At 48.9% G+C, this 16,945-nt stretch overlaps 34 non-coding genes across 34 annotated transcripts; all 34 read right to left on the reverse strand.

The window, feature by feature from the left end:
* Positions 1-75: 75 nt before the first annotated feature.
* TRNAA-AGC (transfer RNA alanine (anticodon AGC)) lies at positions 76-148 on the reverse strand. Its single transcript has one exon. It is a non-coding gene; the product is annotated as a tRNA-Ala (tRNA).
* A 692-nt stretch (positions 149-840) lies between these two features.
* TRNAY-GUA (transfer RNA tyrosine (anticodon GUA)) lies at positions 841-926 on the reverse strand. The gene is given in 2 exon segments: positions 841-876; positions 890-926. It is a non-coding gene; the product is annotated as a tRNA-Tyr (tRNA).
* Positions 927-1,026: 100 nt separating this feature from the next.
* TRNAA-AGC (transfer RNA alanine (anticodon AGC)) lies at positions 1,027-1,099 on the reverse strand. The gene has a single exon. It is a non-coding gene; the product is annotated as a tRNA-Ala (tRNA).
* A 693-nt stretch (positions 1,100-1,792) lies between these two features.
* On the reverse strand, positions 1,793-1,878 carry TRNAY-GUA (transfer RNA tyrosine (anticodon GUA)). Its single transcript is given in 2 exon segments — positions 1,793-1,828; positions 1,842-1,878. It is a non-coding gene; the product is annotated as a tRNA-Tyr (tRNA).
* A 100-nt stretch (positions 1,879-1,978) lies between these two features.
* Positions 1,979-2,051, reverse strand: TRNAA-AGC (transfer RNA alanine (anticodon AGC)). Its single transcript has one exon. It is a non-coding gene; the product is annotated as a tRNA-Ala (tRNA).
* Positions 2,052-2,747: 696 nt separating this feature from the next.
* On the reverse strand, positions 2,748-2,833 carry TRNAY-GUA (transfer RNA tyrosine (anticodon GUA)). Its single transcript is given in 2 exon segments — positions 2,748-2,783; positions 2,797-2,833. It is a non-coding gene; the product is annotated as a tRNA-Tyr (tRNA).
* A 100-nt stretch (positions 2,834-2,933) lies between these two features.
* TRNAA-AGC (transfer RNA alanine (anticodon AGC)) lies at positions 2,934-3,006 on the reverse strand. The gene has a single exon. It is a non-coding gene; the product is annotated as a tRNA-Ala (tRNA).
* A 692-nt stretch (positions 3,007-3,698) lies between these two features.
* Positions 3,699-3,784, reverse strand: TRNAY-GUA (transfer RNA tyrosine (anticodon GUA)). Its single transcript is given in 2 exon segments — positions 3,699-3,734; positions 3,748-3,784. It is a non-coding gene; the product is annotated as a tRNA-Tyr (tRNA).
* A 100-nt stretch (positions 3,785-3,884) lies between these two features.
* Positions 3,885-3,957, reverse strand: TRNAA-AGC (transfer RNA alanine (anticodon AGC)). The gene has a single exon. It is a non-coding gene; the product is annotated as a tRNA-Ala (tRNA).
* A 687-nt stretch (positions 3,958-4,644) lies between these two features.
* On the reverse strand, positions 4,645-4,730 carry TRNAY-GUA (transfer RNA tyrosine (anticodon GUA)). The gene is given in 2 exon segments: positions 4,645-4,680; positions 4,694-4,730. It is a non-coding gene; the product is annotated as a tRNA-Tyr (tRNA).
* A 100-nt stretch (positions 4,731-4,830) lies between these two features.
* On the reverse strand, positions 4,831-4,903 carry TRNAA-AGC (transfer RNA alanine (anticodon AGC)). The gene has a single exon. It is a non-coding gene; the product is annotated as a tRNA-Ala (tRNA).
* A 687-nt stretch (positions 4,904-5,590) lies between these two features.
* On the reverse strand, positions 5,591-5,676 carry TRNAY-GUA (transfer RNA tyrosine (anticodon GUA)). The gene is given in 2 exon segments: positions 5,591-5,626; positions 5,640-5,676. It is a non-coding gene; the product is annotated as a tRNA-Tyr (tRNA).
* A 100-nt stretch (positions 5,677-5,776) lies between these two features.
* On the reverse strand, positions 5,777-5,849 carry TRNAA-AGC (transfer RNA alanine (anticodon AGC)). Its single transcript has one exon. It is a non-coding gene; the product is annotated as a tRNA-Ala (tRNA).
* A 688-nt stretch (positions 5,850-6,537) lies between these two features.
* On the reverse strand, positions 6,538-6,623 carry TRNAY-GUA (transfer RNA tyrosine (anticodon GUA)). Its single transcript is given in 2 exon segments — positions 6,538-6,573; positions 6,587-6,623. It is a non-coding gene; the product is annotated as a tRNA-Tyr (tRNA).
* Positions 6,624-6,723: 100 nt separating this feature from the next.
* Positions 6,724-6,796, reverse strand: TRNAA-AGC (transfer RNA alanine (anticodon AGC)). Its single transcript has one exon. It is a non-coding gene; the product is annotated as a tRNA-Ala (tRNA).
* A 692-nt stretch (positions 6,797-7,488) lies between these two features.
* On the reverse strand, positions 7,489-7,574 carry TRNAY-GUA (transfer RNA tyrosine (anticodon GUA)). Its single transcript is given in 2 exon segments — positions 7,489-7,524; positions 7,538-7,574. It is a non-coding gene; the product is annotated as a tRNA-Tyr (tRNA).
* A 100-nt stretch (positions 7,575-7,674) lies between these two features.
* TRNAA-AGC (transfer RNA alanine (anticodon AGC)) lies at positions 7,675-7,747 on the reverse strand. Its single transcript has one exon. It is a non-coding gene; the product is annotated as a tRNA-Ala (tRNA).
* A 687-nt stretch (positions 7,748-8,434) lies between these two features.
* On the reverse strand, positions 8,435-8,520 carry TRNAY-GUA (transfer RNA tyrosine (anticodon GUA)). Its single transcript is given in 2 exon segments — positions 8,435-8,470; positions 8,484-8,520. It is a non-coding gene; the product is annotated as a tRNA-Tyr (tRNA).
* Positions 8,521-8,620: 100 nt separating this feature from the next.
* TRNAA-AGC (transfer RNA alanine (anticodon AGC)) lies at positions 8,621-8,693 on the reverse strand. Its single transcript has one exon. It is a non-coding gene; the product is annotated as a tRNA-Ala (tRNA).
* Positions 8,694-9,387: 694 nt separating this feature from the next.
* On the reverse strand, positions 9,388-9,473 carry TRNAY-GUA (transfer RNA tyrosine (anticodon GUA)). The gene is given in 2 exon segments: positions 9,388-9,423; positions 9,437-9,473. It is a non-coding gene; the product is annotated as a tRNA-Tyr (tRNA).
* Positions 9,474-9,573: 100 nt separating this feature from the next.
* On the reverse strand, positions 9,574-9,646 carry TRNAA-AGC (transfer RNA alanine (anticodon AGC)). The gene has a single exon. It is a non-coding gene; the product is annotated as a tRNA-Ala (tRNA).
* Positions 9,647-10,337: 691 nt separating this feature from the next.
* On the reverse strand, positions 10,338-10,423 carry TRNAY-GUA (transfer RNA tyrosine (anticodon GUA)). The gene is given in 2 exon segments: positions 10,338-10,373; positions 10,387-10,423. It is a non-coding gene; the product is annotated as a tRNA-Tyr (tRNA).
* A 100-nt stretch (positions 10,424-10,523) lies between these two features.
* TRNAA-AGC (transfer RNA alanine (anticodon AGC)) lies at positions 10,524-10,596 on the reverse strand. Its single transcript has one exon. It is a non-coding gene; the product is annotated as a tRNA-Ala (tRNA).
* Positions 10,597-11,283: 687 nt separating this feature from the next.
* TRNAY-GUA (transfer RNA tyrosine (anticodon GUA)) lies at positions 11,284-11,369 on the reverse strand. The gene is given in 2 exon segments: positions 11,284-11,319; positions 11,333-11,369. It is a non-coding gene; the product is annotated as a tRNA-Tyr (tRNA).
* Positions 11,370-11,469: 100 nt separating this feature from the next.
* Positions 11,470-11,542, reverse strand: TRNAA-AGC (transfer RNA alanine (anticodon AGC)). The gene has a single exon. It is a non-coding gene; the product is annotated as a tRNA-Ala (tRNA).
* A 687-nt stretch (positions 11,543-12,229) lies between these two features.
* Positions 12,230-12,315, reverse strand: TRNAY-GUA (transfer RNA tyrosine (anticodon GUA)). Its single transcript is given in 2 exon segments — positions 12,230-12,265; positions 12,279-12,315. It is a non-coding gene; the product is annotated as a tRNA-Tyr (tRNA).
* Positions 12,316-12,415: 100 nt separating this feature from the next.
* Positions 12,416-12,488, reverse strand: TRNAA-AGC (transfer RNA alanine (anticodon AGC)). Its single transcript has one exon. It is a non-coding gene; the product is annotated as a tRNA-Ala (tRNA).
* A 687-nt stretch (positions 12,489-13,175) lies between these two features.
* On the reverse strand, positions 13,176-13,261 carry TRNAY-GUA (transfer RNA tyrosine (anticodon GUA)). Its single transcript is given in 2 exon segments — positions 13,176-13,211; positions 13,225-13,261. It is a non-coding gene; the product is annotated as a tRNA-Tyr (tRNA).
* A 100-nt stretch (positions 13,262-13,361) lies between these two features.
* TRNAA-AGC (transfer RNA alanine (anticodon AGC)) lies at positions 13,362-13,434 on the reverse strand. The gene has a single exon. It is a non-coding gene; the product is annotated as a tRNA-Ala (tRNA).
* Positions 13,435-14,126: 692 nt separating this feature from the next.
* TRNAY-GUA (transfer RNA tyrosine (anticodon GUA)) lies at positions 14,127-14,212 on the reverse strand. The gene is given in 2 exon segments: positions 14,127-14,162; positions 14,176-14,212. It is a non-coding gene; the product is annotated as a tRNA-Tyr (tRNA).
* Positions 14,213-15,078: 866 nt separating this feature from the next.
* On the reverse strand, positions 15,079-15,164 carry TRNAY-GUA (transfer RNA tyrosine (anticodon GUA)). The gene is given in 2 exon segments: positions 15,079-15,114; positions 15,128-15,164. It is a non-coding gene; the product is annotated as a tRNA-Tyr (tRNA).
* A 100-nt stretch (positions 15,165-15,264) lies between these two features.
* On the reverse strand, positions 15,265-15,337 carry TRNAA-AGC (transfer RNA alanine (anticodon AGC)). The gene has a single exon. It is a non-coding gene; the product is annotated as a tRNA-Ala (tRNA).
* A 687-nt stretch (positions 15,338-16,024) lies between these two features.
* On the reverse strand, positions 16,025-16,110 carry TRNAY-GUA (transfer RNA tyrosine (anticodon GUA)). The gene is given in 2 exon segments: positions 16,025-16,060; positions 16,074-16,110. It is a non-coding gene; the product is annotated as a tRNA-Tyr (tRNA).
* Positions 16,111-16,210: 100 nt separating this feature from the next.
* On the reverse strand, positions 16,211-16,283 carry TRNAA-AGC (transfer RNA alanine (anticodon AGC)). Its single transcript has one exon. It is a non-coding gene; the product is annotated as a tRNA-Ala (tRNA).
* Between the last annotated feature and the right edge of the window lie 662 nt (positions 16,284-16,945).

Raw genomic sequence — 16,945 nt, forward strand, 5'->3', positions numbered from 1 at the left:
TTCCTAGGTTTTTGTGTCAGTGCCAACTAAAAAGAAGTTGGCCCTTCATTTGAAGGTAGTGCCAAGTGGAAGTTTTGGAGGATGCGGGCATCGATCCCGCTACCTCTCGCATGCTAAGCGAGCGCTCTACCATTTGAGCTAATCCCCCTCTACGGTTGCTGGCTTCTGGCACTCGGGTCACACCGCAGTCATGTTATTATGCCTAAACCAAGCTTTGACCATGGGAGAAGAAAGGTTTCTTTTTTTTTTTTTTTTTTTAAGTGTGGATTTTTTGGTGCCTTGAAATATAAAGGACAGTGGAGTTTGCTGGGCTTTGGGTGGCCTGAAAGAACGAGACAGTGAATTTTTGGGGTACCTTTTTCCTGGGAGCATGAAAAATACAAAACTCTGCGCCTAGCAGAGGATGGTTTCGATCCATCGACCTCTGGGTTATGGGCCCAGCACGCTCCCGCTGCGCCACTCTGCTGCTGCTTAAACCTCTCTTACGAGAAGCCACATTACCGTCTGACTGTTGTCAAGCCACTAACGAAGCAGAAGAGTTGGCTTTAGTCACACTAGGGGTGAGAGTTGCATTTTCACGATTGAGAAGTGGTGCGAATTCTATGGCGTTGGTGGTATAGTGGTGAGCATAGCTGCCTTCCAAGCAGTTGACCCGGGTTCGATTCCCGGCCAACGCATTGTTTCTCTTGTTTTGAAGTATTCTTGTTAACACTCTCTCCAGAGGCCAATGGTTGTGCGGTCAGGCTCAAAAAGAGTGCGGCCAGGAGGTATGCAGCTGCAAAGTCTGTGCAAGAGAGCCTCCAAGTTGAAGCATGCAAGGTTATCGGACACTCAAAAGCATCCTTCGAGCCGGAATCGAACCAGCGACCTAAGGATTGCTAACTAGCTACTACAGTCCTCCGCTCTACCAGCTGAGCTATCGAAGGTTTAGCCAGATATGCGTGCAGCTGCTTCCTAGGTTTTTGTGTCAGTGCCAACTAAAAAGAAGTTGGCCCTTCATTTGAAGGTAGTGCCAAGTGGAAGTTTTGGAGGATGCGGGCATCGATCCCGCTACCTCTCGCATGCTAAGCGAGCGCTCTACCATTTGAGCTAATCCCCCTCTACGGTTGCTGGCTTCTGGCACTCGGGTCACACCGCAGTCATGTTATTATGCCTAAACCAAGCTTTGACCATGGGAGAAGAAAGGTTTCTTTTTTTTTTTTTTTTTTTTAAGTGTGGATTTTTTGGTGCCTTGAAATATAAAGGACAGTGGAGTTTGCTGGGCTTTGGGTGGCCTGAAAGAACGAGACAGTGAATTTTTGGGGTACCTTTTTCCTGGGAGCATGAAAAATACAAAACTCTGCGCCTAGCAGAGGATGGTTTCGATCCATCGACCTCTGGGTTATGGGCCCAGCACGCTCCCGCTGCGCCACTCTGCTGCTGCTTAAACCTCTCTTACGAGAAGCCACATTACCTTCTGACTGTTGTCAAGCCACTAACGAAGCAGAAGAGTTGGCTTTAGTCACACTAGGGGTGAGAGTTGCATTTTCACGATTGAGAAGTGGTGCGAATTCTATGGCGTTGGTGGTATAGTGGTGAGCATAGCTGCCTTCCAAGCAGTTGACCCGGGTTCGATTCCCGGCCAACGCATTGTTTCTCTTGTTTTGAAGTATTCTTGTTAACACTCTCTCCAGAGGCCAATGGTTGTGCGGTCAGGCTCAAAAAGAGTGCGGCCAGGAGGTATGCAGCTGCAAAGTCTGTGCAAGAGAGCCTCCAAGTTGAAGCATGCAAGGTTATCGGACACTCAAAAGCATCCTTCGAGCCGGAATCGAACCAGCGACCTAAGGATTGCTAACTAGCTACTACAGTCCTCCGCTCTACCAGCTGAGCTATCGAAGGTTTAGCCAGATATGCGTGCAGCTGCTTCCTAGGTTTTTGTGTCAGTGCCAACTAAAAAGAAGTTGGCCCTTCATTTGAAGGTAGTGCCAAGTGGAAGTTTTGGAGGATGCGGGCATCGATCCCGCTACCTCTCGCATGCTAAGCGAGCGCTCTACCATTTGAGCTAATCCCCCTCTACGGTTGCTGGCTTCTGGCACTCGGGTCACACCGCAGTCATGTTATTATGCCTAAACCAAGCTTTGACCATGGGAGAAGAAAGGTTTCTTTTTTTTTTTTTTTTTTTTTTTAAGTGTGGATTTTTTGGTGCCTTGAAATATAAAGGACAGTGGAGTTTGCTGGGCTTTGGGTGGCCTGAAAGAACGAGACAGTGAATTTTTGGGGTACCTTTTTCCTGGGAGCATGAAAAATACAAAACTCTGCGCCTAGCAGAGGATGGTTTCGATCCATCGACCTCTGGGTTATGGGCCCAGCACGCTCCCGCTGCGCCACTCTGCTGCTGCTTAAACCTCTCTTACGAGAAGCCACATTACCTTCTGACTGTTGTCAAGCCACTAACGAAGCAGAAGAGTTGGCTTTAGTCACACTAGGGGTGAGAGTTGCATTTTCACGATTGAGAAGTGGTGCGAATTCTATGGCGTTGGTGGTATAGTGGTGAGCATAGCTGCCTTCCAAGCAGTTGACCCGGGTTCGATTCCCGGCCAACGCATTGTTTCTCTTGTTTTGAAGTATTCTTGTTAACACTCTCTCCAGAGGCCAATGGTTGTGCGGTCAGGCTCAAAAAGAGTGCGGCCAGGAGGTATGCAGCTGCAAAGTCTGTGCAAGAGAGCCTCCAAGTTGAAGCATGCAAGGTTGTCGGACACTCAAAAGCATCCTTCGAGCCGGAATCGAACCAGCGACCTAAGGATTGCTAACTAGCTACTACAGTCCTCCGCTCTACCAGCTGAGCTATCGAAGGTTTAGCCAGATATGCGTGCAGCTGCTTCCTAGGTTTTTGTGTCAGTGCCAACTAAAAAGAAGTTGGCCCTTCATTTGAAGGTAGTGCCAAGTGGAAGTTTTGGAGGATGCGGGCATCGATCCCGCTACCTCTCGCATGCTAAGCGAGCGCTCTACCATTTGAGCTAATCCCCCTCTACGGTTGCTGGCTTCTGGCACTCGGGTCACACCGCAGTCATGTTATTATGCCTAAACCAAGCTTTGACCATGGGAGAAGAAAGGTTTCTTTTTTTTTTTTTTTTTTTAAGTGTGGATTTTTTGGTGCCTTGAAATATAAAGGACAGTGGAGTTTGCTGGGCTTTGGGTGGCCTGAAAGAACGAGACAGTGAATTTTTGGGGTACCTTTTTCCTGGGAGCATGAAAAATACAAAACTCTGCGCCTAGCAGAGGATGGTTTCGATCCATCGACCTCTGGGTTATGGGCCCAGCACGCTCCCGCTGCGCCACTCTGCTGCTGCTTAAACCTCTCTTACGAGAAGCCACATTACCGTCTGACTGTTGTCAAGCCACTAACGAAGCAGAAGAGTTGGCTTTAGTCACACTAGGGGTGAGAGTTGCATTTTCACGATTGAGAAGTGGTGCGAATTCTATGGCGTTGGTGGTATAGTGGTGAGCATAGCTGCCTTCCAAGCAGTTGACCCGGGTTCGATTCCCGGCCAACGCATTGTTTCTCTTGTTTTGAAGTATTCTTGTTAACACTCTCTCCAGAGGCCAATGGTTGTGCGGTCAGGCTCAAAAAGAGTGCGGCCAGGAGGTATGCAGCTGCAAAGTCTGTGCAAGAGAGCCTCCAAGTTGAAGCATGCAAGGTTATCGGACACTCAAAAGCATCCTTCGAGCCGGAATCGAACCAGCGACCTAAGGATTGCTAACTAGCTACTACAGTCCTCCGCTCTACCAGCTGAGCTATCGAAGGTTTAGCCAGATATGCGTGCAGCTGCTTCCTAGGTTTTTGTGTCAGTGCCAACTAAAAAGAAGTTGGCCCTTCATTTGAAGGTAGTGCCAAGTGGAAGTTTTGGAGGATGCGGGCATCGATCCCGCTACCTCTCGCATGCTAAGCGAGCGCTCTACCATTTGAGCTAATCCCCCTCTACGGTTGCTGGCTTCTGGCACTCGGGTCACACCGCAGTCATGTTATTATGCCTAAACCAAGCTTTGACCATGGGAGAAGAAAGGTTTCTTTTTTTTTTTTTTAAGTGTGGATTTTTTGGTGCCTTGAAATATAAAGGACAGTGGAGTTTGCTGGGCTTTGGGTGGCCTGAAAGAACGAGACAGTGAATTTTTGGGGTACCTTTTTCCTGGGAGCATGAAAAATACAAAACTCTGCGCCTAGCAGAGGATGGTTTCGATCCATCGACCTCTGGGTTATGGGCCCAGCACGCTCCCGCTGCGCCACTCTGCTGCTGCTTAAACCTCTCTTACGAGAAGCCACATTACCTTCTGACTGTTGTCAAGCCACTAACGAAGCAGAAGAGTTGGCTTTAGTCACACTAGGGGTGAGAGTTGCATTTTCACGATTGAGAAGTGGTGCGAATTCTATGGCGTTGGTGGTATAGTGGTGAGCATAGCTGCCTTCCAAGCAGTTGACCTGGGTTCGATTCCCGGCCAACGCATTGTTTCTCTTGTTTTGAAGTATTCTTGTTAACACTCTCTCCAGAGGCCAATGGTTGTGCGGTCAGGCTCAAAAAGAGTGCGGCCAGGAGGTATGCAGCTGCAAAGTCTGTGCAAGAGAGCCTCCAAGTTGAAGCATGCAAGGTTATCGGACACTCAAAAGCATCCTTCGAGCCGGAATCGAACCAGCGACCTAAGGATTGCTAACTAGCTACTACAGTCCTCCGCTCTACCAGCTGAGCTATCGAAGGTTTAGCCAGATATGCGTGCAGCTGCTTCCTAGGTTTTTGTGTCAGTGCCAACTAAAAAGAAGTTGGCCCTTCATTTGAAGGTAGTGCCAAGTGGAAGTTTTGGAGGATGCGGGCATCGATCCCGCTACCTCTCGCATGCTAAGCGAGCGCTCTACCATTTGAGCTAATCCCCCTCTACGGTTGCTGGCTTCTGGCACTCGGGTCACACCGCAGTCATGTTATTATGCCTAAACCAAGCTTTGACCATGGGAGAAGAAAGGTTTCTTTTTTTTTTTTTTAAGTGTGGATTTTTTGGTGCCTTGAAATATAAAGGACAGTGGAGTTTGCTGGGCTTTGGGTGGCCTGAAAGAACGAGACAGTGAATTTTTGGGGTACCTTTTTCCTGGGAGCATGAAAAATACAAAACTCTGCGCCTAGCAGAGGATGGTTTCGATCCATCGACCTCTGGGTTATGGGCCCAGCACGCTCCCGCTGCGCCACTCTGCTGCTGCTTAAACCTCTCTTACGAGAAGCCACATTACCTTCTGACTGTTGTCAAGCCACTAACGAAGCAGAAGAGTTGGCTTTAGTCACACTAGGGGTGAGAGTTGCATTTTCACGATTGAGAAGTGGTGCGAATTCTATGGCGTTGGTGGTATAGTGGTGAGCATAGCTGCCTTCCAAGCAGTTGACCCGGGTTCGATTCCCGGCCAACGCATTGTTTCTCTTGTTTTGAAGTATTCTTGTTAACACTCTCTCCAGAGGCCAATGGTTGTGCGGTCAGGCTCAAAAAGAGTGCGGCCAGGAGGTATGCAGCTGCAAAGTCTGTGCAAGAGAGCCTCCAAGTTGAAGCATGCAAGGTTATCGGACACTCAAAAGCATCCTTCGAGCCGGAATCGAACCAGCGACCTAAGGATTGCTAACTAGCTACTACAGTCCTCCGCTCTACCAGCTGAGCTATCGAAGGTTTAGCCAGATATGCGTGCAGCTGCTTCCTAGGTTTTTGTGTCAGTGCCAACTAAAAAGAAGTTGGCTCTTCATTTGAAGGTAGTGCCAAGTGGAAGTTTTGGAGGATGCGGGCATCGATCCCGCTACCTCTCGCATGCTAAGCGAGCGCTCTACCATTTGAGCTAATCCCCCTCTACGGTTGCTGGCTTCTGGCACTCGGGTCACACCGCAGTCATGTTATTATGCCTAAACCAAGCTTTGACCATGGGAGAAGAAAGGTTTCTTTTTTTTTTTTTTTAAGTGTGGATTTTTTGGTGCCTTGAAATATAAAGGACAGTGGAGTTTGCTGGGCTTTGGGTGGCCTGAAAGAACGAGACAGTGAATTTTTGGGGTACCTTTTTCCTGGGAGCATGAAAAATACAAAACTCTGCGCCTAGCAGAGGATGGTTTCGATCCATCGACCTCTGGGTTATGGGCCCAGCACGCTCCCGCTGCGCCACTCTGCTGCTGCTTAAACCTCTCTTACGAGAAGCCACATTACCTTCTGACTGTTGTCAAGCCACTAACGAAGCAGAAGAGTTGGCTTTAGTCACACTAGGGGTGAGAGTTGCATTTTCACGATTGAGAAGTGGTGCGAATTCTATGGCGTTGGTGGTATAGTGGTGAGCATAGCTGCCTTCCAAGCAGTTGACCCGGGTTCGATTCCCGGCCAACGCATTGTTTCTCTTGTTTTGAAGTATTCTTGTTAACACTCTCTCCAGAGGCCAATGGTTGTGCGGTCAGGCTCAAAAAGAGTGCGGCCAGGAGGTATGCAGCTGCAAAGTCTGTGCAAGAGAGCCTCCAAGTTGAAGCATGCAAGGTTGTCGGACACTCAAAAGCATCCTTCGAGCCGGAATCGAACCAGCGACCTAAGGATTGCTAACTAGCTACTACAGTCCTCCGCTCTACCAGCTGAGCTATCGAAGGTTTAGCCAGATATGCGTGCAGCTGCTTCCTAGGTTTTTGTGTCAGTGCCAACTAAAAAGAAGTTGGCCCTTCATTTGAAGGTAGTGCCAAGTGGAAGTTTTGGAGGATGCGGGCATCGATCCCGCTACCTCTCGCATGCTAAGCGAGCGCTCTACCATTTGAGCTAATCCCCCTCTACGGTTGCTGGCTTCTGGCACTCGGGTCACACCGCAGTCATGTTATTATGCCTAAACCAAGCTTTGACCATGGGAGAAGAAAGGTTTCTTTTTTTTTTTTTTTTTTTAAGTGTGGATTTTTTGGTGCCTTGAAATATAAAGGACAGTGGAGTTTGCTGGGCTTTGGGTGGCCTGAAAGAACGAGACAGTGAATTTTTGGGGTACCTTTTTCCTGGGAGCATGAAAAATACAAAACTCTGCGCCTAGCAGAGGATGGTTTCGATCCATCGACCTCTGGGTTATGGGCCCAGCACGCTCCCGCTGCGCCACTCTGCTGCTGCTTAAACCTCTCTTACGAGAAGCCACATTACCGTCTGACTGTTGTCAAGCCACTAACGAAGCAGAAGAGTTGGCTTTAGTCACACTAGGGGTGAGAGTTGCATTTTCACGATTGAGAAGTGGTGCGAATTCTATGGCGTTGGTGGTATAGTGGTGAGCATAGCTGCCTTCCAAGCAGTTGACCCGGGTTCGATTCCCGGCCAACGCATTGTTTCTCTTGTTTTGAAGTATTCTTGTTAACACTCTCTCCAGAGGCCAATGGTTGTGCGGTCAGGCTCAAAAAGAGTGCGGCCAGGAGGTATGCAGCTGCAAAGTCTGTGCAAGAGAGCCTCCAAGTTGAAGCATGCAAGGTTATCGGACACTCAAAAGCATCCTTCGAGCCGGAATCGAACCAGCGACCTAAGGATTGCTAACTAGCTACTACAGTCCTCCGCTCTACCAGCTGAGCTATCGAAGGTTTAGCCAGATATGCGTGCAGCTGCTTCCTAGGTTTTTGTGTCAGTGCCAACTAAAAAGAAGTTGGCCCTTCATTTGAAGGTAGTGCCAAGTGGAAGTTTTGGAGGATGCGGGCATCGATCCCGCTACCTCTCGCATGCTAAGCGAGCGCTCTACCATTTGAGCTAATCCCCCTCTACGGTTGCTGGCTTCTGGCACTCGGGTCACACCGCAGTCATGTTATTATGCCTAAACCAAGCTTTGACCATGGGAGAAGAAAGGTTTCTTTTTTTTTTTTTTAAGTGTGGATTTTTTGGTGCCTTGAAATATAAAGGACAGTGGAGTTTGCTGGGCTTTGGGTGGCCTGAAAGAACGAGACAGTGAATTTTTGGGGTACCTTTTTCCTGGGAGCATGAAAAATACAAAACTCTGCGCCTAGCAGAGGATGGTTTCGATCCATCGACCTCTGGGTTATGGGCCCAGCACGCTCCCGCTGCGCCACTCTGCTGCTGCTTAAACCTCTCTTACGAGAAGCCACATTACCGTCTGACTGTTGTCAAGCCACTAACGAAGCAGAAGAGTTGGCTTTAGTCACACTAGGGGTGAGAGTTGCATTTTCACGATTGAGAAGTGGTGCGAATTCTATGGCGTTGGTGGTATAGTGGTGAGCATAGCTGCCTTCCAAGCAGTTGACCTGGGTTCGATTCCCGGCCAACGCATTGTTTCTCTTGTTTTGAAGTATTCTTGTTAACACTCTCTCCAGAGGCCAATGGTTGTGCGGTCAGGCTCAAAAAGAGTGCGGCCAGGAGGTATGCAGCTGCAAAGTCTGTGCAAGAGAGCCTCCAAGTTGAAGCATGCAAGGTTATCGGACACTCAAAAGCATCCTTCGAGCCGGAATCGAACCAGCGACCTAAGGATTGCTAACTAGCTACTACAGTCCTCCGCTCTACCAGCTGAGCTATCGAAGGTTTAGCCAGATATGCGTGCAGCTGCTTCCTAGGTTTTTGTGTCAGTGCCAACTAAAAAGAAGTTGGCCCTTCATTTGAAGGTAGTGCCAAGTGGAAGTTTTGGAGGATGCGGGCATCGATCCCGCTACCTCTCGCATGCTAAGCGAGCGCTCTACCATTTGAGCTAATCCCCCTCTACGGTTGCTGGCTTCTGGCACTCGGGTCACACCGCAGTCATGTTATTATGCCTAAACCAAGCTTTGACCATGGGAGAAGAAAGGTTTCTTTTTTTTTTTTTTTTTTTTTAAGTGTGGATTTTTTGGTGCCTTGAAATATAAAGGACAGTGGAGTTTGCTGGGCTTTGGGTGGCCTGAAAGAACGAGACAGTGAATTTTTGGGGTACCTTTTTCCTGGGAGCATGAAAAATACAAAACTCTGCGCCTAGCAGAGGATGGTTTCGATCCATCGACCTCTGGGTTATGGGCCCAGCACGCTCCCGCTGCGCCACTCTGCTGCTGCTTAAACCTCTCTTACGAGAAGCCACATTACCGTCTGACTGTTGTCAAGCCACTAACGAAGCAGAAGAGTTGGCTTTAGTCACACTAGGGGTGAGAGTTGCATTTTCACGATTGAGAAGTGGTGCGAATTCTATGGCGTTGGTGGTATAGTGGTGAGCATAGCTGCCTTCCAAGCAGTTGACCCGGGTTCGATTCCCGGCCAACGCATTGTTTCTCTTGTTTTGAAGTATTCTTGTTAACACTCTCTCCAGAGGCCAATGGTTGTGCGGTCAGGCTCAAAAAGAGTGCGGCCAGGAGGTATGCAGCTGCAAAGTCTGTGCAAGAGAGCCTCCAAGTTGAAGCATGCAAGGTTGTCGGACACTCAAAAGCATCCTTCGAGCCGGAATCGAACCAGCGACCTAAGGATTGCTAACTAGCTACTACAGTCCTCCGCTCTACCAGCTGAGCTATCGAAGGTTTAGCCAGATATGCGTGCAGCTGCTTCCTAGGTTTTTGTGTCAGTGCCAACTAAAAAGAAGTTGGCCCTTCATTTGAAGGTAGTGCCAAGTGGAAGTTTTGGAGGATGCGGGCATCGATCCCGCTACCTCTCGCATGCTAAGCGAGCGCTCTACCATTTGAGCTAATCCCCCTCTACGGTTGCTGGCTTCTGGCACTCGGGTCACACCGCAGTCATGTTATTATGCCTAAACCAAGCTTTGACCATGGGAGAAGAAAGGTTTCTTTTTTTTTTTTTTTTTTAAGTGTGGATTTTTTGGTGCCTTGAAATATAAAGGACAGTGGAGTTTGCTGGGCTTTGGGTGGCCTGAAAGAACGAGACAGTGAATTTTTGGGGTACCTTTTTCCTGGGAGCATGAAAAATACAAAACTCTGCGCCTAGCAGAGGATGGTTTCGATCCATCGACCTCTGGGTTATGGGCCCAGCACGCTCCCGCTGCGCCACTCTGCTGCTGCTTAAACCTCTCTTACGAGAAGCCACATTACCGTCTGACTGTTGTCAAGCCACTAACGAAGCAGAAGAGTTGGCTTTAGTCACACTAGGGGTGAGAGTTGCATTTTCACGATTGAGAAGTGGTGCGAATTCTATGGCGTTGGTGGTATAGTGGTGAGCATAGCTGCCTTCCAAGCAGTTGACCCGGGTTCGATTCCCGGCCAACGCATTGTTTCTCTTGTTTTGAAGTATTCTTGTTAACACTCTCTCCAGAGGCCAATGGTTGTGCGGTCAGGCTCAAAAAGAGTGCGGCCAGGAGGTATGCAGCTGCAAAGTCTGTGCAAGAGAGCCTCCAAGTTGAAGCATGCAAGGTTATCGGACACTCAAAAGCATCCTTCGAGCCGGAATCGAACCAGCGACCTAAGGATTGCTAACTAGCTACTACAGTCCTCCGCTCTACCAGCTGAGCTATCGAAGGTTTAGCCAGATATGCGTGCAGCTGCTTCCTAGGTTTTTGTGTCAGTGCCAACTAAAAAGAAGTTGGCCCTTCATTCGAAGGTAGTGCCAAGTGGAAGTTTTGGAGGATGCGGGCATCGATCCCGCTACCTCTCGCATGCTAAGCGAGCGCTCTACCATTTGAGCTAATCCCCCTCTACGGTTGCTGGCTTCTGGCACTCGGGTCACACCGCAGTCATGTTATTATGCCTAAACCAAGCTTTGACCATGGGAGAAGAAAGGTTTCTTTTTTTTTTTTTTAAGTGTGGATTTTTTGGTGCCTTGAAATATAAAGGACAGTGGAGTTTGCTGGGCTTTGGGTGGCCTGAAAGAACGAGACAGTGAATTTTTGGGGTACCTTTTTCCTGGGAGCATGAAAAATACAAAACTCTGCGCCTAGCAGAGGATGGTTTCGATCCATCGACCTCTGGGTTATGGGCCCAGCACGCTCCCGCTGCGCCACTCTGCTGCTGCTTAAACCTCTCTTACGAGAAGCCACATTACCGTCTGACTGTTGTCAAGCCACTAACGAAGCAGAAGAGTTGGCTTTAGTCACACTAGGGGTGAGAGTTGCATTTTCACGATTGAGAAGTGGTGCGAATTCTATGGCGTTGGTGGTATAGTGGTGAGCATAGCTGCCTTCCAAGCAGTTGACCCGGGTTCGATTCCCGGCCAACGCATTGTTTCTCTTGTTTTGAAGTATTCTTGTTAACACTCTCTCCAGAGGCCAATGGTTGTGCGGTCAGGCTCAAAAAGAGTGCGGCCAGGAGGTATGCAGCTGCAAAGTCTGTGCAAGAGAGCCTCCAAGTTGAAGCATGCAAGGTTATCGGACACTCAAAAGCATCCTTCGAGCCGGAATCGAACCAGCGACCTAAGGATTGCTAACTAGCTACTACAGTCCTCCGCTCTACCAGCTGAGCTATCGAAGGTTTAGCCAGATATGCGTGCAGCTGCTTCCTAGGTTTTTGTGTCAGTGCCAACTAAAAAGAAGTTGGCCCTTCATTCGAAGGTAGTGCCAAGTGGAAGTTTTGGAGGATGCGGGCATCGATCCCGCTACCTCTCGCATGCTAAGCGAGCGCTCTACCATTTGAGCTAATCCCCCTCTACGGTTGCTGGCTTCTGGCACTCGGGTCACACCGCAGTCATGTTATTATGCCTAAACCAAGCTTTGACCATGGGAGAAGAAAGGTTTCTTTTTTTTTTTTTTAAGTGTGGATTTTTTGGTGCCTTGAAATATAAAGGACAGTGGAGTTTGCTGGGCTTTGGGTGGCCTGAAAGAACGAGACAGTGAATTTTTGGGGTACCTTTTTCCTGGGAGCATGAAAAATACAAAACTCTGCGCCTAGCAGAGGATGGTTTCGATCCATCGACCTCTGGGTTATGGGCCCAGCACGCTCCCGCTGCGCCACTCTGCTGCTGCTTAAACCTCTCTTACGAGAAGCCACATTACCTTCTGACTGTTGTCAAGCCACTAACGAAGCAGAAGAGTTGGCTTTAGTCACACTAGGGGTGAGAGTTGCATTTTCACGATTGAGAAGTGGTGCGAATTCTATGGCGTTGGTGGTATAGTGGTGAGCATAGCTGCCTTCCAAGCAGTTGACCCGGGTTCGATTCCCGGCCAACGCATTGTTTCTCTTGTTTTGAAGTATTCTTGTTAACACTCTCTCCAGAGGCCAATGGTTGTGCGGTCAGGCTCAAAAAGAGTGCGGCCAGGAGGTATGCAGCTGCAAAGTCTGTGCAAGAGAGCCTCCAAGTTGAAGCATGCAAGGTTGTCGGACACTCAAAAGCATCCTTCGAGCCGGAATCGAACCAGCGACCTAAGGATTGCTAACTAGCTACTACAGTCCTCCGCTCTACCAGCTGAGCTATCGAAGGTTTAGCCAGATATGCGTGCAGCTGCTTCCTAGGTTTTTGTGTCAGTGCCAACTAAAAAGAAGTTGGCCCTTCATTTGAAGGTAGTGCCAAGTGGAAGTTTTGGAGGATGCGGGCATCGATCCCGCTACCTCTCGCATGCTAAGCGAGCGCTCTACCATTTGAGCTAATCCCCCTCTACGGTTGCTGGCTTCTGGCACTCGGGTCACACCGCAGTCATGTTATTATGCCTAAACCAAGCTTTGACCATGGGAGAAGAAAGGTTTCTTTTTTTTTTTTTTAAGTGTGGATTTTTTGGTGCCTTGAAATATAAAGGACAGTGGAGTTTGCTGGGCTTTGGGTGGCCTGAAAGAACGAGACAGTGAATTTTTGGGGTACCTTTTTCCTGGGAGCATGAAAAATACAAAACTCTGCGCCTAGCAGAGGATGGTTTCGATCCATCGACCTCTGGGTTATGGGCCCAGCACGCTCCCGCTGCGCCACTCTGCTGCTGCTTAAACCTCTCTTACGAGAAGCCACATTACCTTCTGACTGTTGTCAAGCCACTAACGAAGCAGAAGAGTTGGCTTTAGTCACACTAGGGGTGAGAGTTGCATTTTCACGATTGAGAAGTGGTGCGAATTCTATGGCGTTGGTGGTATAGTGGTGAGCATAGCTGCCTTCCAAGCAGTTGACCTGGGTTCGATTCCCGGCCAACGCATTGTTTCTCTTGTTTTGAAGTATTCTTGTTAACACTCTCTCCAGAGGCCAATGGTTGTGCGGTCAGGCTCAAAAAGAGTGCGGCCAGGAGGTATGCAGCTGCAAAGTCTGTGCAAGAGAGCCTCCAAGTTGAAGCATGCAAGGTTATCGGACACTCAAAAGCATCCTTCGAGCCGGAATCGAACCAGCGACCTAAGGATTGCTAACTAGCTACTACAGTCCTCCGCTCTACCAGCTGAGCTATCGAAGGTTTAGCCAGATATGCGTGCAGCTGCTTCCTAGGTTTTTGTGTCAGTGCCAACTAAAAAGAAGTTGGCCCTTCATTTGAAGGTAGTGCCAAGTGGAAGTTTTGGAGGATGCGGGCATCGATCCCGCTACCTCTCGCATGCTAAGCGAGCGCTCTACCATTTGAGCTAATCCCCCTCTACGGTTGCTGGCTTCTGGCACTCGGGTCACACCGCAGTCATGTTATTATGCCTAAACCAAGCTTTGACCATGGGAGAAGAAAGGTTTCTTTTTTTTTTTTTTTTTTTAAGTGTGGATTTTTTGGTGCCTTGAAATATAAAGGACAGTGGAGTTTGCTGGGCTTTGGGTGGCCTGAAAGAACGAGACAGTGAATTTTTGGGGTACCTTTTTCCTGGGAGCATGAAAAATACAAAACTCTGCGCCTAGCAGAGGATGGTTTCGATCCATCGACCTCTGGGTTATGGGCCCAGCACACTCCCGCTGCGCCACTCTGCTGCTGCTTAAACCTCTCTTACGAGAAGCCACATTACCGTCTGACTGTTGTCAAGCCACTAACGAAGCAGAAGAGTTGGCTTTAGTCACACTAGGGGTGAGAGTTGCATTTTCACGATTGAGAAGTGGTGCGAATTCTATGGCGTTGGTGGTATAGTGGTGAGCATAGCTGCCTTCCAAGCAGTTGACCCGGGTTCGATTCCCGGCCAACGCATTGTTTCTCTTGTTTTGAAGTATTCTTGTTAACACTCTCTCCAGAGGCCAATGGTTGTGCGGTCAGGCTCAAAAAGAGTGCGGCCAGGAGGTATGCAGCTGCAAAGTCTGTGCAAGAGAGCCTCCAAGTTGAAGCATGCAAGGTTATCGGACACTCAAAAGCATCCTTCGAGCCGGAATCGAACCAGCGACCTAAGGATTGCTAACTAGCTACTACAGTCCTCCGCTCTACCAGCTGAGCTATCGAAGGTTTAGCCAGATATGCGTGCAGCTGCTTCCTAGGTTTTTGTGTCAGTGCCAACTAAAAAGAAGTTGGCCCTTCATTTGAAGGTAGGGCCAAGTGGAAGTTTTGGAGGATGCGGGCATCGATCCCGCTACCTCTCCCATGCTAAGCGAGCGCTCTACCATTTGAGCTAATCCCCCTCTACGGTTGCTGGCTTCTGGCACTCGGGTCACACCGCAGTCATGTTATCATGCCTAAACCAAGCTTTGACCATGGGAGAAGAAAGGTTTCTTTTTTTTTTTTTTTTTTTTAAGTGTGGATTTTTTGGTGCCTTGAAATATAAAGGACAGTGGAGTTTGCTGGGCTTTGGGTGGCCTGAAAGAACGAGACAGTGAATTTTTGGGGTACCTTTTTCCTGGGAGCATGAAAAATACAAAACTCTGCGCCTAGCAGAGGATGGTTTCGATCCATCGACCTCTGGGTTATGGGCCCAGCACGCTCCCGCTGCGCCACTCTGCTGCTGCTTAAACCTCTCTTACGAGAAGCCACATTACCTTCTGACTGTTGTCAAGCCACTAACGAAGCAGAAGAGTTGGCTTTAGTCACACTAGGGGTGAGAGTTGCATTTTCACGATTGAGAAGTGGTGCGAATTCTATGGCGTTGGTGGTATAGTGGTGAGCATAGCTGCCTTCCAAGCAGTTGACCCGGGTTCGATTCCCGGCCAACGCATTGTTTCTCTTGTTTTGAAGTATTCTTGTTAACACTCTCTCCAGAGGCCAATGGTTGTGCGGTCAGGCTCAAAAAGAGTGCGGCCAGGAGGTATGCAGCTGCAAAGTCTGTGCAAGAGAGCCTCCAAGTTGAAGCATGCAAGGTTATCGGACACTCAAAAGCATCCTTCGAGCCGGAATCGAACCAGCGACCTAAGGATTGCTAACTAGCTACTACAGTCCTCCGCTCTACCAGCTGAGCTATCGAAGGTTTAGCCAGATATGCGTGCAGCTGCTTCCTAGGTTTTTGTGTCAGTGCCAACTAAAAAGAAGTTGGCCCTTCATTTGAAGGTAGTGCCAAGTGGAAGTTTTGGAGGATGCGGGCATCGATCCCGCTACCTCTCGCATGCTAAGCGAGCGCTCTACCATTTGAGCTAATCCCCCTCTACGGTTGCTGGCTTCTGGCACTCGGGTCACACCGCAGTCATGTTATTATGCCTAAACCAAGCTTTGACCATGGGAGAAGAAAGGTTTCTTTTTTTTTTTTTTAAGTGTGGATTTTTTGGTGCCTTGAAATATAAAGGACAGTGGAGTTTGCTGGGCTTTGGGTGGCCTGAAAGAACGAGACAGTGAATTTTTGGGGTACCTTTTTCCTGGGAGCATGAAAAATACAAAACTCTGCGCCTAGCAGAGGATGGTTTCGATCCATCGACCTCTGGGTTATGGGCCCAGCACGCTCCCGCTGCGCCACTCTGCTGCTGCTTAAACCTCTCTTACGAGAAGCCACATTACCTTCTGACTGTTGTCAAGCCACTAACGAAGCAGAAGAGTTGGCTTTAGTCACACTAGGGGTGAGAGTTGCATTTTCACGATTGAGAAGTGGTGCGAATTCTATGGCGTTGGTGGTATAGTGGTGAGCATAGCTGCCTTCCAAGCAGTTGACCTGGGTTCGATTCCCGGCCAACGCATTGTTTCTCTTGTTTTGAAGTATTCTTGTTAACACTCTCTCCAGAGGCCAATGGTTGTGCGGTCAGGCTCAAAAAGAGTGCGGCCAGGAGGTATGCAGCTGCAAAGTCTGTGCAAGAGAGCCTCCAAGTTGAAGCATGCAAGGTTATCGGACACTCAAAAGCATCCTTCGAGCCGGAATCGAACCAGCGACCTAAGGATTGCTAACTAGCTACTACAGTCCTCCGCTCTACCAGCTGAGCTATCGAAGGTTTAGCCAGATATGCGTGCAGCTGCTTCCTAGGTTTTTGTGTCAGTGCCAACTAAAAAGAAGTTGGCCCTTCATTTGAAGGTAGTGCCAAGTGGAAGTTTTGGAGGATGCGGGCATCGATCCCGCTACCTCTCGCATGCTAAGCGAGCGCTCTACCATTTGAGCTAATCCCCCTCTACGGTTGCTGGCTTCTGGCACTCGGGTCACACCGCAGTCATGTTATTATGCCTAAACCAAGCTTTGACCATGGGAGAAGAAAGGTTTCTTTTTTTTTTTTTTTTTTTTTTAAGTGTGGATTTTTTGGTGCCTTGAAATATAAAGGACAGTGGAGTTTGCTGGGCTTTGGGTGGCCTGAAAGAACGAGACAGTGAATTTTTGGGGTACCTTTTTCCTGGGAGCATGAAAAATACAAAACTCTGCGCCTAGCAGAGGATGGTTTCGATCCATCGACCTCTGGGTTATGGGCCCAGCACGCTCCCGCTGCGCCACTCTGCTGCTGCTTAAACCTCTCTTACGAGAAGCCACATTACCTTCTGACTGTTGTCAAGCCACTAACGAAGCAGAAGAGTTGGCTTTAGTCACACTAGGGGTGAGAGTTGCATTTTCACGATTGAGAAGTGGTGCGAATTCTATGGCGTTGGTGGTATAGTGGTGAGCATAGCTGCCTTCCAAGCAGTTGACCCGGGTTCGATTCCCGGCCAACGCATTGTTTCTCTTGTTTTGAAGTATTCTTGTTAACACTCTCTCCAGAGGCCAATGGTTGTGCGGTCAGGCTCAAAAAGAGTGCGGCCAGGAGGTATGCAGCTGCAAAGTCTGTGCAAGAGAGCCTCCAAGTT

Source organism: Eleutherodactylus coqui, chromosome 1 (assembly GCF_035609145.1).
Source record: "Eleutherodactylus coqui strain aEleCoq1 chromosome 1, aEleCoq1.hap1, whole genome shotgun sequence".
NCBI lineage: Eukaryota > Metazoa > Chordata > Amphibia > Anura > Eleutherodactylidae > Eleutherodactylus > Eleutherodactylus coqui.